Consider the following 14,255-nt stretch of genomic DNA (forward strand, 5'->3'; position numbering starts at 1 on the left):
AGGCCTCCAGGATCGCGCCCTGGGCCAAAGGCAGGCGCCAAACCGCTGCGCCACCCAGGGATCCCAAATTATTTATTTTTTAAACTTAAGAAAAGACTAATATAGAATTGGAAATAGTGTTTTTTAACTTTTTAAAGTATAAAAAATACTCAATATTATTCCAAAAATGTCCCATTAAAGTCTTTTTTAATTTGTGGGAAAGTTGCTACAAACTCTAATTGAGTCTTAAAAGATTAAATTTTCTTCTTGGAGGGAGCATCAGTAATGACTCATACTTTAGCCATAAGAAATATGAAGCTAATAAAATAAAAAAAAGAAAAAAAGAAATATGAAGCTAAAAGGAACTTAATGCAAATTATAAAAAATATACAATAATTAACTTGGTGTGAGTATATGTATTTTCTTCTCTTTAAAAAGCTTTCCTCCATTTTGATTTTCTAGTACGTTAAAATGAACATTAAAAACATTGAACCAGGGATCCCTGGGTGGCGCAGCGGTTTGGCGCCTGCCTTTGGCCCAGGGCGTGATCCTGGAGACCCGGGATCGAATCCCACGTCAGGCTCCCGGTGCATGGAGCCTGCTTCTCCCTCTGCCTGTGTCTCTGCCTCCCTCTCTCTCTCTGTGTGACTATCATAAATAAATAAAAATTTAAAAAAAAAAAAAACAACATTGAACCATTATCTATAAATATATCACATATACATAAACATATATATTTTGGCATTTCAAATATAATGGACAGTAGCCTATTCTAATTATTACTGAAATCCAAGCTTAGCTGCCTGTCATTGCTGGAAAAGCCACAACTCAAGATAGGAAAAAAATATGAACTTTATTCAGGAGGCCAGCCAACTGCGTAGAAGGTGATCTCTGGCTGAAAGATGCCTGGCTTAGGGATTTTTTAAAAGGAGTTTAGGGCAGTTAATCAGTAAAGGGGGTGCAGCAGTCCATAACATTTCTTGATTATGTGCAGACTCATGGTGCCAGTTATACACATTATCTCAGCACTCAAGGGTTATACAAAGGGGTCTGGTTCCTTAGTGCCTGAGGCATGTGCAAGGTGGACTGGTTTCTGTTCTGTGATGTGCAGAAGTGCTCTGTTCTTTCTATGAAAAAAATGCATGATCTATAAACATGCAAAGAAAAGTTAATTAATCACATAGACTAAGGGTGTTTGTTAGATTTTAAAGATTAGTAGGGGGCCAAGATGGCTTCTATTCTTCACTGTCGGTTTTATCATTCCATATCTATGGGATTAGGAGCAAAGGTCCTTCTTCTGTAGCTACTTTCTGTTGATTGGGGATGATGTAGAGATTTTGGAGTGGAAGATTTTTACAGTGTGGGAGGATCTTGTTTCTGGCATTTCCACTGTAGGGAATAGGAAGGGCTTCTCTAAGCCAGTGTGAATAGTGCAGATTCCTCCTTGACAGACACAAAAAGTCAACAACCAAAGGGAAAGAAAACAAGAAATACAGTAATGCTTAATAGGACATATTTCCATTAGGAAGGAATTGAAGTTAACCAACTGCTAAAAGGGTCTAGAACTAGGGCATCTGTAGCAGTGATTTGATTATTTAAATCTTTCAGGACTTCAGTTACATTCTTTGAGTAATGTGAATATGCAACATTCTGTCTTAATGAAAACGCATGTCCCTCTTTGGGCTGCAGTCAAGATATCTAGGGCTATTTGGTTTTGGCAGACCACTTTCCAAATCTGTGGGTGACTGCATATCAGATTTGGTTAAAGGTAGCTGCTGAATGCTTGGCTAAGACTGCCACTCATAATTTTACATTGATAGAGGTGGCTCCTAGAACAAATTGGCCAAGGGAAAAACAATATCAAGAAGCCCTCTTTACCTCATATCTAGCTTTATCTATATCCTAAGTATGAGAAATCACTGGCAAGTGGGAGAAGACTTGTTTGGAAATATGGACAGCTCCAAGTGCATCCTCTATCAAATCATAAGGAAAATGGGACCTACTATTTCCACAAGTCCATAACTAATGCCATGGAGAGAGTATGCTCCAGGTTGGCTCCATAAAAGTCAACCTTTGTTCCCTAAAGCTGTCTGATCTTATCTGAGTCCATGTTTGTCTCTCTCAAATATGACATTCCATTCAAAGCCTTGGTAATATAACCAATGTTTTTCCAAAGGTGTCCAATGTGTCCCCTTGTAACAAAGGGAACAGAGTCTTACTGAATTGTAATTATTCTTACAAATATTGTAAGAATATGAAAATATTCTTACATGAAAGAAAATACTCAAATAATTATAATTGCCATGAAAGAAAGAGTGCTCATGGAGAGTTTTTGATTTCTGGAGAGTTCAGATAGGGAGAAAATTTGTTCACAAAGGAATATTTTATTATATTCTGTAAGTCATAGATATCTTAAGAGAAAGTTTCCTTAATCTAGAAAAACAAATGTTAAAAAGCCAACAATATTTCCAGCAAGTCATAAAAACTGTAATCATCTTCCTCAATTCATTTAGTCCATGTTACTAATTTTGTTCTATTTGAATGCAGCTTTTCCATTGGTTCTAGAAATTCTTACTCAGTTTAGTTTTATGATCTTGAAGATATCAGAAATGTGTATTTTATAAAAGTCCTTTTCATGAATTTCCTTGAAGATGAAACACATTGTGCAAAAGCAGGACAATAACTATAAATGGCAAAAGATTAAAAAATGGACATGGTTAAAGATCTGCTGAGACTTCATCATAACGCAGTTGACAAATCCAGTTATTTCTGTGACATGCAACATTTCAGTAATTAGAAGTCGATGACCTTATACAAGGACATAATAAAACTTTAGGAATTTCATGTGTTCTCTGGAACGGTTATATCATTTACCCATACAACTGAAGACTTTTCATCATTTGTTTGACAGTGCTTCCCAAATAACATACCAAATTAATAAGCTTAATTCATTAGAAAGATTTAATTATTTAGAATTCAAATCTTTGGGAAGTTTGTTAAAAAACCTCAAAAAGTTATAAAGTGCATGCCTAAATAGGAATTATAGATCATTATAAAATTCAATACTTAATTATCTATTTAACCAAAGTGGTGATAAAAGATTCTGCAGAAGTTTATATAGTTGCTAGCAAAAATTAGCTCCTTTAATATTGAGAAGTTCCAGTTGTCTTACATAATCAAAGACACGATAAAGACGAAACTTAGAAATTTTGGTTTTCTGGGCAGGTAAAAGAAAACAAACTTTGTTTACAATTTCTTATAAAGAGCAGACCAACAGTCCAAGAAACCTTTATCTTTTTAACAGAAAGAAAAGCAGAATTTCAATCTTATACTAGTGTACTTTTTAAACTCATTAATTCCGATCTTAGTCCTGACCATACTTAAATTTTTTTTTCCAAAGATTTCCCTTCACAAACCTTCTACAACTTTCTTTTTACATTCAGATTGTGTCTTAAGACTACGATCTCTAAATAACCAGTCTCATTTTAGGATGAAATTACTTTCTTTTTTTTTTTTTTTTTTTTTTTTCCTTTTTTTTTTTTTTTTTATTATTATTTTTTTTATTGGTGTTCAATTTACTAACATACAGAATAACACCCAGTGCCCGTCACCCATTCACTCCCACCCCCCGCCCTCCTCCCCTTCTACCACCCCTAGTTCGTTTCCCAGAGTTAGCAGTCTTTACGTTCTGTCTCCCTTTCTGATATTTCCCACACATTTCTTCTCCCTTCCCTTATTTTCCCTTTCACTATTATTTATATTCCCCAAATGAATGAGAACATATAATGTTTGTCCTTCTCCGACTGACTTACTTCACTCAGCATAATACCCTCCAGTTCCATCCACGTTGAAGCAAATGGTGGGTATTTGTCATTTCTAATAGCTGAGTAATATTCCATTGTATACATAAACCACATCTTCTTGATCCATTCATCTTTCGTTGGACACCGAGGCTCCTTCCACAGTTTGGCTATCGTGGCCATTGCTGCTAGAAACATCGGGGTGCAGGTGTCCCAGCGTTTCATTGCATTTGTATCTTTGGGGTAAATCCCCAACAGTGCAATTGCTGGGTCGTAGGGCAGGTATATTTTTAACTGTTTGAGGAACCTCCACACAGTTTTCCACAGTGGCTGCACCAGTTCACATTCCCACCAACAGTGCAAGAGGGTTCCCTTTTCTCCACATCCTCTCCAACATTTGTTGTTTCCTGCCTTGTTAATTTTTCCCATTCTCACTGGTGTGAGGTGGTATCTCATTGTGGTTTTGATTTGTATTTCCCTGATGGCAAGTGATGCAGAGCATTTTCTCATGTGCATGTTGGCCATGTCTATGTCTTCTTCTGTGAGATTTCTGTTCATGTCTTTTGCCCATTTCATGATTGGATTGTTTGTTTCTTTGGTGTTGAGTTTAATAAGTTCTTTATAGATCTTGGAAACTAGCCCTTTATCTGATATGTCATTTGCAAATATCTTCTCCCATTCTGTAGGTTGTCTTTGAGTTTTGTTGACTGTATCCTTTGCTGTGCAAAAGCTTCTTATCTTGATGAAGTCCCAATAGTTCATTTTTGCTTTTGTTTCTTTTGCCTTCGTGGATGTGTCTTGCAAGAAGTTACTATGGCCGAGTTCAAAAAGGGTGTTGCCTGTGTTCTTCTCTAGGATTTTGATGGAATCTTGTCTCACATTTAGATCTTTCATCCATTTTGAGTTTATCTTTGTGTATGGTGAAAGAGAGTGGTCTAGTTTCATTCTTCTGCATGTGGATGTCCAATTTTCCCAGCACCATTTATTGAAGAGACTGTCTTTCTTCCAATGGATAGTCTTTCCTCCTTTATCGAATATTAGTTGCCCATAAAGTTCAGGGTCCACTTCTGGATTCTCTATTCTGTTCCACTGATCTATGTGTCTGTTTTTGTGCCAGTACCACACTGTCTTGATGACCACAGCTTTGTAGTACAACCTGAAATCTGGCATTGTGATGCCCCCAGATATGGTTTTCTTTTTTAAAATTCCCCTGGCTATTCGGGGTCTTTTCTGATTCCACACAAATCTTAAAATAATTTGTTCTAACTCTCTGAAGAAAGTCCATGGTATTTTGATAGGGATTGCATTAAACGTGTATATTGCCCTGGGTAACATTGACATTTTCACAATATTAATTCTGCCAATCCATGAGCATGGAATATTTTTCCATCTCTTTGTGTCTTCCTCAATTTCTTTCAGAAGTGTTCTATAGTTTTGAGGGTATAGATCCTTTACATCTTTGGTTAGGTTTATTCCTAGGTATCTTATGCTTTTGGGTGCAATTGTAAATGGGATTGACTCCTTAATTTCTCTTTCTTCAGTCTCATTGTTAGTGTATAGAAATGCCACTGACTTCTGGGCATTGATTTTGTATCCTGCCACGCTACCGAATTGCTGTATGAGTTCTAGCAATCTTGGGGTGGAGACTTTTGGGTTTTCTATGTAGAGTATCATGTCATCGGCGAAGAGGGAGAGTTTGACTTCTTCTTTGCCAATTTGAATGCCTTTAATGTCTTTTTGTTGTCTGATTGCTGAGGCTAGGACTTCCAGTACTATGTTGAATAGCAGTGGTGAGAGTGGACATCCCTGTCTTGTTCCTGATCTTAGGGGAAAGGCTCCCAGTGCTTCCCCATTGAGAATGATATTTGCTGTGGGCTTTTCATAGATGGCTTTTAAGATGTCGAGGAATGTTCCCTCTATCCCTACACTCTGAAGAGTTTTGATCAGGAATGGATGCTGTATTTTGTCAAATGCTTTCTCTGCATCCAATGAGAGGATCATATGGTTCTTGGTTTTTCTCTTGCTGATATGATGAATCACATTGATTGTTTTACGGGTGTTGAACCAGCCTTGTGTCCCAGGGATAAATCCTACTTGGTCATGGTGAATAATTTTCTTAATGTACTGTTGGATCCTATTGGCCAGTATCTTGTTGAGAATTTTTGCATCCATGTTCATCAGGGATATTGGTCTGTAATTCTCCTTTTTGGCGGGGTCTTTGTCTGGCTTTGGAATTAAGGTGATGCTGGCTTCATAGAACGAATTTGGAAGTACTCCATCTCTTTCTATCTTTCCAAACAGCTTTAGGAGAATAGGTATGATTTCTTCTTTAAACGTTTGATAAAATTCTCCTGGGAAGCCATCTGGCCCTGGACTCTTGTGTCTTGGGAGGTTTTTGATGACTGCTTCAATTTCCTCCCTGGTTATTGGCCTGTTCAGGTTTTCTATTTCTTCCTGTTCCAGTTTTGGTAGTTTGTGGCTTTCCAGGAATGCGTCCATTTCTTCTAGATTGCCTAATTTATTGGCGTATAGCTGTTCATAATATGTTTTTAAAATCGTTTGTATTTCCTTGGTGTTGGTAGTGATCTCTCCTTTCTCATTCATGATTTTATTAATTTGAGTCTTCTCTCTCTTCTTTTTAATAAGGCTGGCTAATGGTTTATCTATCTTATTAATTCTTTCAAAGAACCAACTCCTGGTTCTGTTGATCTGTTCCACAGTTCTTCTGGTCTCGATTTCGTTGAGTTCTGCTCGAATCTTTATTAGCTCCCTTCTTCTCTTGGGTGTAGGATCTATTTGCTGTTTTTTCTCTAGCTCCTTTATGTGTAAGGTTAGCTTTTGTATTTGAGTTCTTTCCAGTTTTTGAATGGATGCTTGTATTGCGATGTATTTCCCCCTTAGGACTGCTTTTGCTGCATCCCAAAGATTTTGAACGGTTGTATCTTCATTCTCATTAGTTTCCATGAATCTTTTTAATTCTTCCTTAATTTCCTGGTTGACCCTTTTATCTTTTAGCAGGACGGTCCTTAACCTCCATGTGTTTGAGGTCCTTCCAAACTTCTTGTTGTGATTTAGTTCTAATTTCAAGGCATTATGGTCCGAGAATATGCAGGGGACAATCCCAATCTTTTGGTATCGGTTCAGACCCGATTTGTGACCCAATATGTGGTCTATTCTGGAGAAAGTTCCATGTGCGCTTGAGAAGAATGTGTATTCAGTTGAGTTTGGATGTAAAGTTCTGTAGATATCTGTGAAATCCATCTGGTCCAGTGTATCATTTAAAGCTCTCATTTCTTTGGAGATGTTTTGCTTAGAAGACCTATCGAGTATAGAAAGAGCTAGATTGAAGTCACCAAGTATAAGTGTATTATTATCTAAGTATTTCTTCACTTTGGTTAATAATTGATTTATATATTTGGCAGCTCCCACATTCGGAGCATATATATTGAGGATTGTTAAGTCCTCTTGTTGAATAGATCCTTTAAGTATGATATAGTGTCCCTCTTCATCTCTCACTACAGTCTTTGGGGTAAATTTTAGTTTATCTGATATAAGGATGGCTACCCCTGCTTTCTTTTGAGGACCATTCGAATGGTAAATGGTTCTCCAACCTTTTATTTTCAGGCTGTAGGTGTCCTTCTGTCTAAAATGAGTCTCTTGTAGACAGCAAATAGATGGGTCCTGCTTTTTTATCCAGTCTGAAACCCTGCGCCTTTTGATGGGGTCATTAAGCCCGTTCACATTCAGAGTTACTATTGAGAGATATGAGTTTAGTGTCATGATGATATCTATTCAGTCTTTGTTTTTGTGGACTGTTCCACTGAACTTCTTCTTAAAGGGGAATTTTAAGAGGCCCCCTTAAAATTTCTTGCAGAGCTGGTTTGGAGGTCACATATTCTTTTAGTTGCTGCCTGTCTTGGAAGCTCTTTATCTCTCCTTCCATTTTGAATGAGAGCCTTGCTGGATAAAGTATTCTTGGTTGCATGTTCTTTTCATTTAGGACCCTGAATATATCCTGCCAGCCCTTTCTGGCCTGCCAGGTCTCTGTGGAGAGGTCTGCTGTTACCCTAATACTCCTCCCCATAAAAGTCAGGGATTTCTTGTCTCTTGCTGCTTTAAGGATCTTCTCCTTATCTTTGGAATTTGCAAGCTTCACAATTAAATGTCGAGGTGTTGAACGGTTTTTATTGATTTTAGGGGGGGATCTCTCTATTTCCTGGATCTGAATGCCTGTTTCCCTTCCCAGATTAGGAAAGTTTTCAGCTAGAATTTGTTCAAATACATATTCTGGCCCTCTGTCCCTTTCGGCGCCCTCGGGAACCCCAATTAAACGTAGGTTTTTCTTCCTCAGGCTGTCGTTTATTTCCCTTAATCTATCTTCATGGTCTTTTAATTGTTTGTCTCTTTTTTCCTCAGTTTCCCTCTTTGCTGTCAACTTGTCTTCTAGGTCACTCACTCGTTCTTCCACCTCGTTAACCCTCGTCGTTAGGACTTCTAGTTTGGATTGCATCTCATTCAATTGGTTTTTAATTTCTGCCTGATTAGCTCTAAATTCTGCAGTCATGAAGTCTCTTGAGTCCTTTATACTTTTTTCTAGAGCCACCAATAGCTGTATAATAGTGCTTCTGAATTGGCTTTCTGACATTGAATTGTAATCCAGATTTTGTAACTCTGTGGGAGAGAGGACTGTTTCTGATTCTTTCTTTTGAGGTGAGGTTTTCCTTCTAGTCATTTTGCTCAGTGCAGAGTGGCCAAAAGCAAGTTGTATTGGGAAAAAGAGAAAAAGAGAGGAGAGAAAGAAGGAAAGAAAAGAGAAAGAGAAAAAAAAAGGGAAGAAAAAGAAAAAAAAAGAAAAAAAAAGAAAAAAAAAGAAGAAAAAGAGAGAGAAAAAGAAAGGAGAAAAAAAGGGGGTGGGGGAAGGAAACAAATCAAAAAGCAAAACAAAACAAAAACAAAAACAAAAACAAACAAAAAAAGAACCACCGGGGAGTATCTTCTGATTCTGTGTTCTTTAAGTCCCTTGGCTTCTCCTGGAAGTTGTCAGTCTAGCTGGTCTTCTGGGGGAGGGGCCTGTTGTGCTGATTTTCAGGTGTTAGCAGTTGGGGGAGCTGCTGTGCCCCTGCCTGGTGCAGGGCTCGGTGGGGGTTGTTTACCCCGTGAGGCCGCAGGAGGAACAGCCCCAGTGGCGGGGCCGCTCTGGAAACCTGGAGTCAGCTCCGGCAGGAACTCCCTCTGCAGGGCCTGGAGGCTCCGGGGCGGGGCCGCTGATGTGCTCAGCTGGGGCAGGAGCGTCCTCGCTGTCCTGGGCCCTCCCAGCCTCTGCCTGTCCCGGGTGAGGCCGGATCCTGGGCTGTGTCCCGGCGCCCTGTGCTCCGGGGCCTGCGCTGGTGGATTCGCGCTCCCGGGCCGCGCAACCCCCTCCGCGGAGCTGCCGCCCGAGCCCCTCCGAGCTGCTCCTGGAACCGCGCAGCCCCCTCCGCACGGAGCCTCTTCCTCTGCCCGAGCCCGGCCGAGCTGCTCCCGGGGCCGCGCAGCCCCCTCCGCACGGAGCCTCTTCTTCTGCCCGAGCCCCTCCGAGCTGCTCCCGGGGCCGCGCAGCCCCCTCCGCGGAGCCGCCGCCCGAGCCCCTCCGAGCTGCTCCGGGTCCCGCCGGGTCCCCCTTGCGCGCTGCAGCCCTTAGGGAGCTCGGCGCACTCTCCCGGCGCGCAGTTGCTGTTACTGTCCCCGGGAGCCCGAGGGCCTCCTCGCCCTCCTGGTCCTGCTCCAACTCCCCACGAGCCCCTTTCCGCCCGGGAAGGTCGGTGCAGCTCCTGCTCCTCCGGGACGGGGCTCTCCTGTCCTGGGGACACTCGCCCCGGCCTCAGCCCGGCTCCTCGCGGGGCCCCTCCCCCTTGGAGGCCTTTGTTCCTTTATTTCTTTTTCCCCGTCTTCCTACCTTGATAGATGCGCGAACTCTTCTCACTGTAGCATTCCAGCTGGTCTCTCTTTAAATCTCAGGCCGAATTCATAGATTTTCAGGATAATTTGAAGGTTTTCTAGGTAGTTTGGTGGAGACAGGTGATTTGGAGACCCTACTCCTCCGCCATCTTGCCAGCATGAGGCTGAAATTACTTTCTTTTCTTTTCCCTGAACAAAAACGTATTCCAATTCTTTATATCTTTATCAAAACACATCATACTTTCCCTGCCTACAATGTTACTTACCTTATCATTTCTAGCAATCTCAGTTACATTTATCAGAATTTTTACTCTTAGAAGCCTAGTCTTTAGTGAAAACTAAGTACTAACCATTTCTGTTAAACCAGAATTCTTTAGACTGACAATTTGAGTATATTTTCAGACTTTCAGATTTTTAGAAACATGGTTGTTGTTTTTTCCCATAGTACAATCTGCAATAATAAAGCATGTTTAGCAGCAGGCCCAAGTATCCTGTTTCTCTGCAATAGGAAGCCAAAAACAGACCAACCTATGTTCAGTAATCAATGCTTTAGTATTCTTATTTGGAAAATACTTAGTTTTCTAACTGAATTTAACCCAATTTATCATTTAATGTAGGAAAACTTTGAAGTTTCAGATTACAAACTGAAAACTATAAGCTTTTTTTCAACCTACTTGTTCGTAACAATTACCCATGAAAACTGTATGAGACAGGGAAAATTAACCATTTTAAGTCATTTTTTTGTTGTTGACAAACTTCAACAGATACAACATGAATTAAATAAATACAGGTAGAACAAAGCTGATTATCTATATTATATTCAGTATTGATAACTCCAATAATATGTCTGTTTTAGCTGAACCAATAACCTTGCATTAACCTTAATATTGAGTATGTTGCACCTGTGTCCACTAAAAAGTCAATCAATTTATTTCCCACTGGGAATTTTTACCTGTGGGGAAATCTGAAATGGGTGGTTTAAGTCCAGTGGAGCCCCTGGATCCTTTCATGTTGATTTGGGAGCTGCTTCAGTTTGAACCTTATAAGGAGGTGGTTTAGCAGCTTGGGAGTGGGGAAGTTCTTTGTTCCTCAATAGTGAGGGTAAACCAAGCAGGAGTCAATGGCACCAAAGGCCCAGAGGATGGTATAGGAGCCAGCCGTGTGAATCATGCCCATTGTGCTGCAGAAGGCAGAAAAGGTGGAGGCAGAGGCCAAGGGTGCTGCCAGAAAGGCTGGAGGCAGATTCACAATTAGGATTAATATTTCCTTCTATCTCCTACTTCTCCTTCCTGCAAAACAGTTTTTTGTTTTTGTTTTCTTTCTGATTACTTTTTAATTTTCTGCACCATTTATTTAAAATGTCTTTTTTTTTAAAGATTTTATTTATTTATTCATGAGAGACACACAGAGAGAGGCAGAGACTTAGGCAAAGGGAGAAGGAGAAGCAGGTTCCCCTCAGGAAGCCAGATGTGGGACTCGATCCCTGAACTCCAGGATCACGCCCTGAGCTGAAAGCAGATTAATGGCTGAGCCATCCAGGGGTCCCTAAAATAGGTTTTAATGGCTTTTCTTTGGGAAGAGAAAGAGTATCTCTCCCCTCTACCTAGACAAAAGTTCAGAAAGAACATAAGAGAAACAAAACTATGATTAGATGAAGCCCAGAGTACCTCTGTGAACATTTGTTCTTCCCCAGAAGTTGGGGGCTTCACTGACTGAATCAAATGGCTCCCTAGACAAGCTAAGAGAGCCAAACCCAAACCCCCTATTTGGAGGTAACCAAATTGGAGGAAAAATTCCAAGAGAGCCATTCAATGGCCATCATTCCTCTGAGCTTAACATACAGGGCAAGGTAGTGTTACAATTAAAAAAAAAAAAAAATCTTTTAATCATGGGTTTCTGGTTGTATCTCTTCCACTTACTGAGAATTCGGCCTAATGGGCTCTTTGGCAGGACAGAGATGGAACTTCCCATTATAGACAAATTTAGCACAATACAACTCACACATATACACCAAAACAAATCTGTTCCAATTTCCAAGTAAATCAGTGGTTATTAAGTCCCTTTTAGTTTCTTTTCAAAGCTGCACCTTCCTAATGGGAAAAGCATGGACAATGAGACAAAAGCACGAGGTGCTTCACAAACGAGAAACTTGTGTCAGTGGGCACTCCAATAGACTTACCTGCTCCAGAAGCTCATCAGCTTGCCCCAAATGCTCCTTCCTTTTCACTCAAGCCAAAAAGTGAAACCAACAGCAGCAGTTGGGAATCAGTAGGGAGTTTCCCCAAGACAGAAACAGTCTGAGCAGTTACAGGGCCAGTTCCCTCTGGCTTCTTCCCAAGGCCAACTAGCCCTGAACAACTAATCTCCTCCCCTGGTCATCTAGCATATGACCATTGTTAACTCTGCAAATAAATGAGTAAGCTTTTGCATGCTGCTATGGCCAACTACTTCATCCGCTCAACTACAGATGACACCTGGCAGTGCCACAGACACTGCCTCAGGATTCCCAGGGGAACTGGGTGCCACAGTGGTGCTGGCTCACCAAAATTTGTTACCAAACCCAAGTTCAGCTTCATCTCTGGAAAGGCCAAAACTCAAGAGTGTTAATTGGAGAGAAATATGGGCTTTGTTCAGGAGGTTGGGCAACTGGGGAGCACTTTTGACCAAAGGCCATCTTCAAGTCTTCTGCCTGGCCTAGGGATTGTTTTTTTTTTTTAGATTTTATTTATTTATTCATGACAGACACACACACACAGAGAGAGAGAGAGAGGCAGAGACGCAGGCAGAGGGAGAAGCAGGCTCCATGCAGGGAACCCAACGTGGGACTCGATCCTGGGTCTCCAGGATCATACCCAGGCCAAAGGCCAAACTGCTGGGCCATCGGGGCTGCCCGTGGCCTAGGGATTTTTAAAGAGGGTTAGGGCAGTTAATCAGTAAAGGGGTGTGGGGCAGTGGTCAGTAGCATTTTTTGATTATGCACAGACTTCATGGTGCCAGCTACAGACATTATCTCAATGCTCAGAGGTTGTGCAAGGGGGTCTGGTTTCTGTTTTGCAATGTTTAGAGTGCTCTGTTCTTTCTAGGAAAGAATGCATGATCTATAGATACACAAAAAAAGGTTAGCTAATCATATGGGCTAAGGGTATTTGCTAAAGTTAAAGATGACTAAGTTGTCTCAAGGACCTGAAGCAGTTTCATAATACTAATATCTTTTACTTACCTAAAGATAGATGTCATTCTATCATACGAACATTGTAAAAATTTTTTACCTTTCTTTTAATTTTTTTTCCTTTTAAAAAACAGCATTTTCATATGGAATAATTCCCTATCAAAGGGAATTTTAAAAAATCAAAATTATATATGGTTTTATCCTCTACTCAACAATGCTATTTCTAGAACTCTGCCCTGATTATACACATTCACATATACCACATGGCATTTCCATAATGCTGAGCCACTGAGATGCCCCAAGAAAAAATTATTTTAATGTGATTTGGTCCCATTCTCTGGTTGCACTTCCTTAGACTATAGCATAAGGACCCAGAAGAAGGACTACAGAAAATATAGACTTGATTCAGTAGTAAAATTATATTAATACTATTGCAATAACTTTGAAGCTATTTATAGATATCATAAGATTCACCTATTTAAATCAAAGATTACTAGTTACCCAAGGTATTGCAAGAGTAGAGAAAGAAATATAATTATGAAAATAAAAGTTAAAGAACCTGTAATGTAATATTTAAATAGAAACTATCAACATCATTTCATAATTTACTATAGAATATTTCCTAGCTCTGCCTACTGAGAGTCTAAAGCAAGTTAGAGACATCTAACCTGAAGCAATTCAAGTTTAAGGGGCTAAGTTTCAATATACAGGAAACACAGGAGAGGATGGATATGTAAAACAATACTACAAGTCAACTATCAGAAAAATTCCAAATGTGTGGTATTCTGATACAACTGACACTTAAAAAAAAATAAGTGCCATTAAAAATTGGGGAATTGTTTTAATTAAAGAGACTAAAGAGACATAATAACAGACTCTTAATTAACTGAATCCATGTGGTAGCTATGCTATGCAGATGTTAATGGTACTAGTTTTTCTATTTTTCTGTATGCTTAGAAGTTTTCCAGAAATGGAAGAGGCTAATCCAATTTTAAAAATCAGAATTAAGATTTGGGGTGCCTGGGTGGCTCAGTCCATTAAGTATCCAACTCATGATGTCAGTTCAGGTCTTGATCTCAGGATTGTGAGTTCAAGCCCTACATTGAGCTCCACACTAGGCATAGAGTCTACTTAAAAAAATAGATAAAAATAAAATAAAACTTAGAGTCAAGATTTAAAATGACATTACATTCGGTTGTGATGCATGGTCCGAGACTAAATCTTGGGTTGTGCAGTTGAGTAGTAACATTAACTAGTAGTAGTATTTAGTAGTAGTGCTTGAAGGGCTTTGATGATATTTGATTAATGAAAACTATTACAATGAAACCTATTGACATAGACAATAAGCCATTAACTAGGAAAAATAGCAG

The 14,255-nt window shown here is 39.9% G+C and overlaps 1 protein-coding gene and 1 long non-coding RNA gene across 5 annotated transcripts in view; one reads left to right on the plus strand and one right to left on the minus strand.

Annotated features, from left to right (window-relative positions):
* LOC144304352 (uncharacterized) overlaps positions 1 to 12,059 on the minus strand; it is a 32,305-nt gene extending 20,246 nt beyond the window's left edge. Inside the window, exon 1 of the long non-coding RNA XR_013371252.1 lies at positions 11,896 to 12,059. This is a non-coding gene — a long non-coding RNA (uncharacterized LOC144304352). The remainder of the gene's footprint in view (positions 1 to 11,895) is intronic.
* CCSER1 (coiled-coil serine rich protein 1) overlaps positions 1 to 14,255 on the plus strand; it is a 1,371,014-nt gene that overhangs the window by 728,786 nt on the left and 627,973 nt on the right. The gene's annotated exons all lie outside the window — the stretch shown is intronic.

Source organism: Canis aureus, chromosome 33 (genome assembly GCF_053574225.1).
Source record: "Canis aureus isolate CA01 chromosome 33, VMU_Caureus_v.1.0, whole genome shotgun sequence".
NCBI lineage: Eukaryota > Metazoa > Chordata > Mammalia > Carnivora > Canidae > Canis > Canis aureus.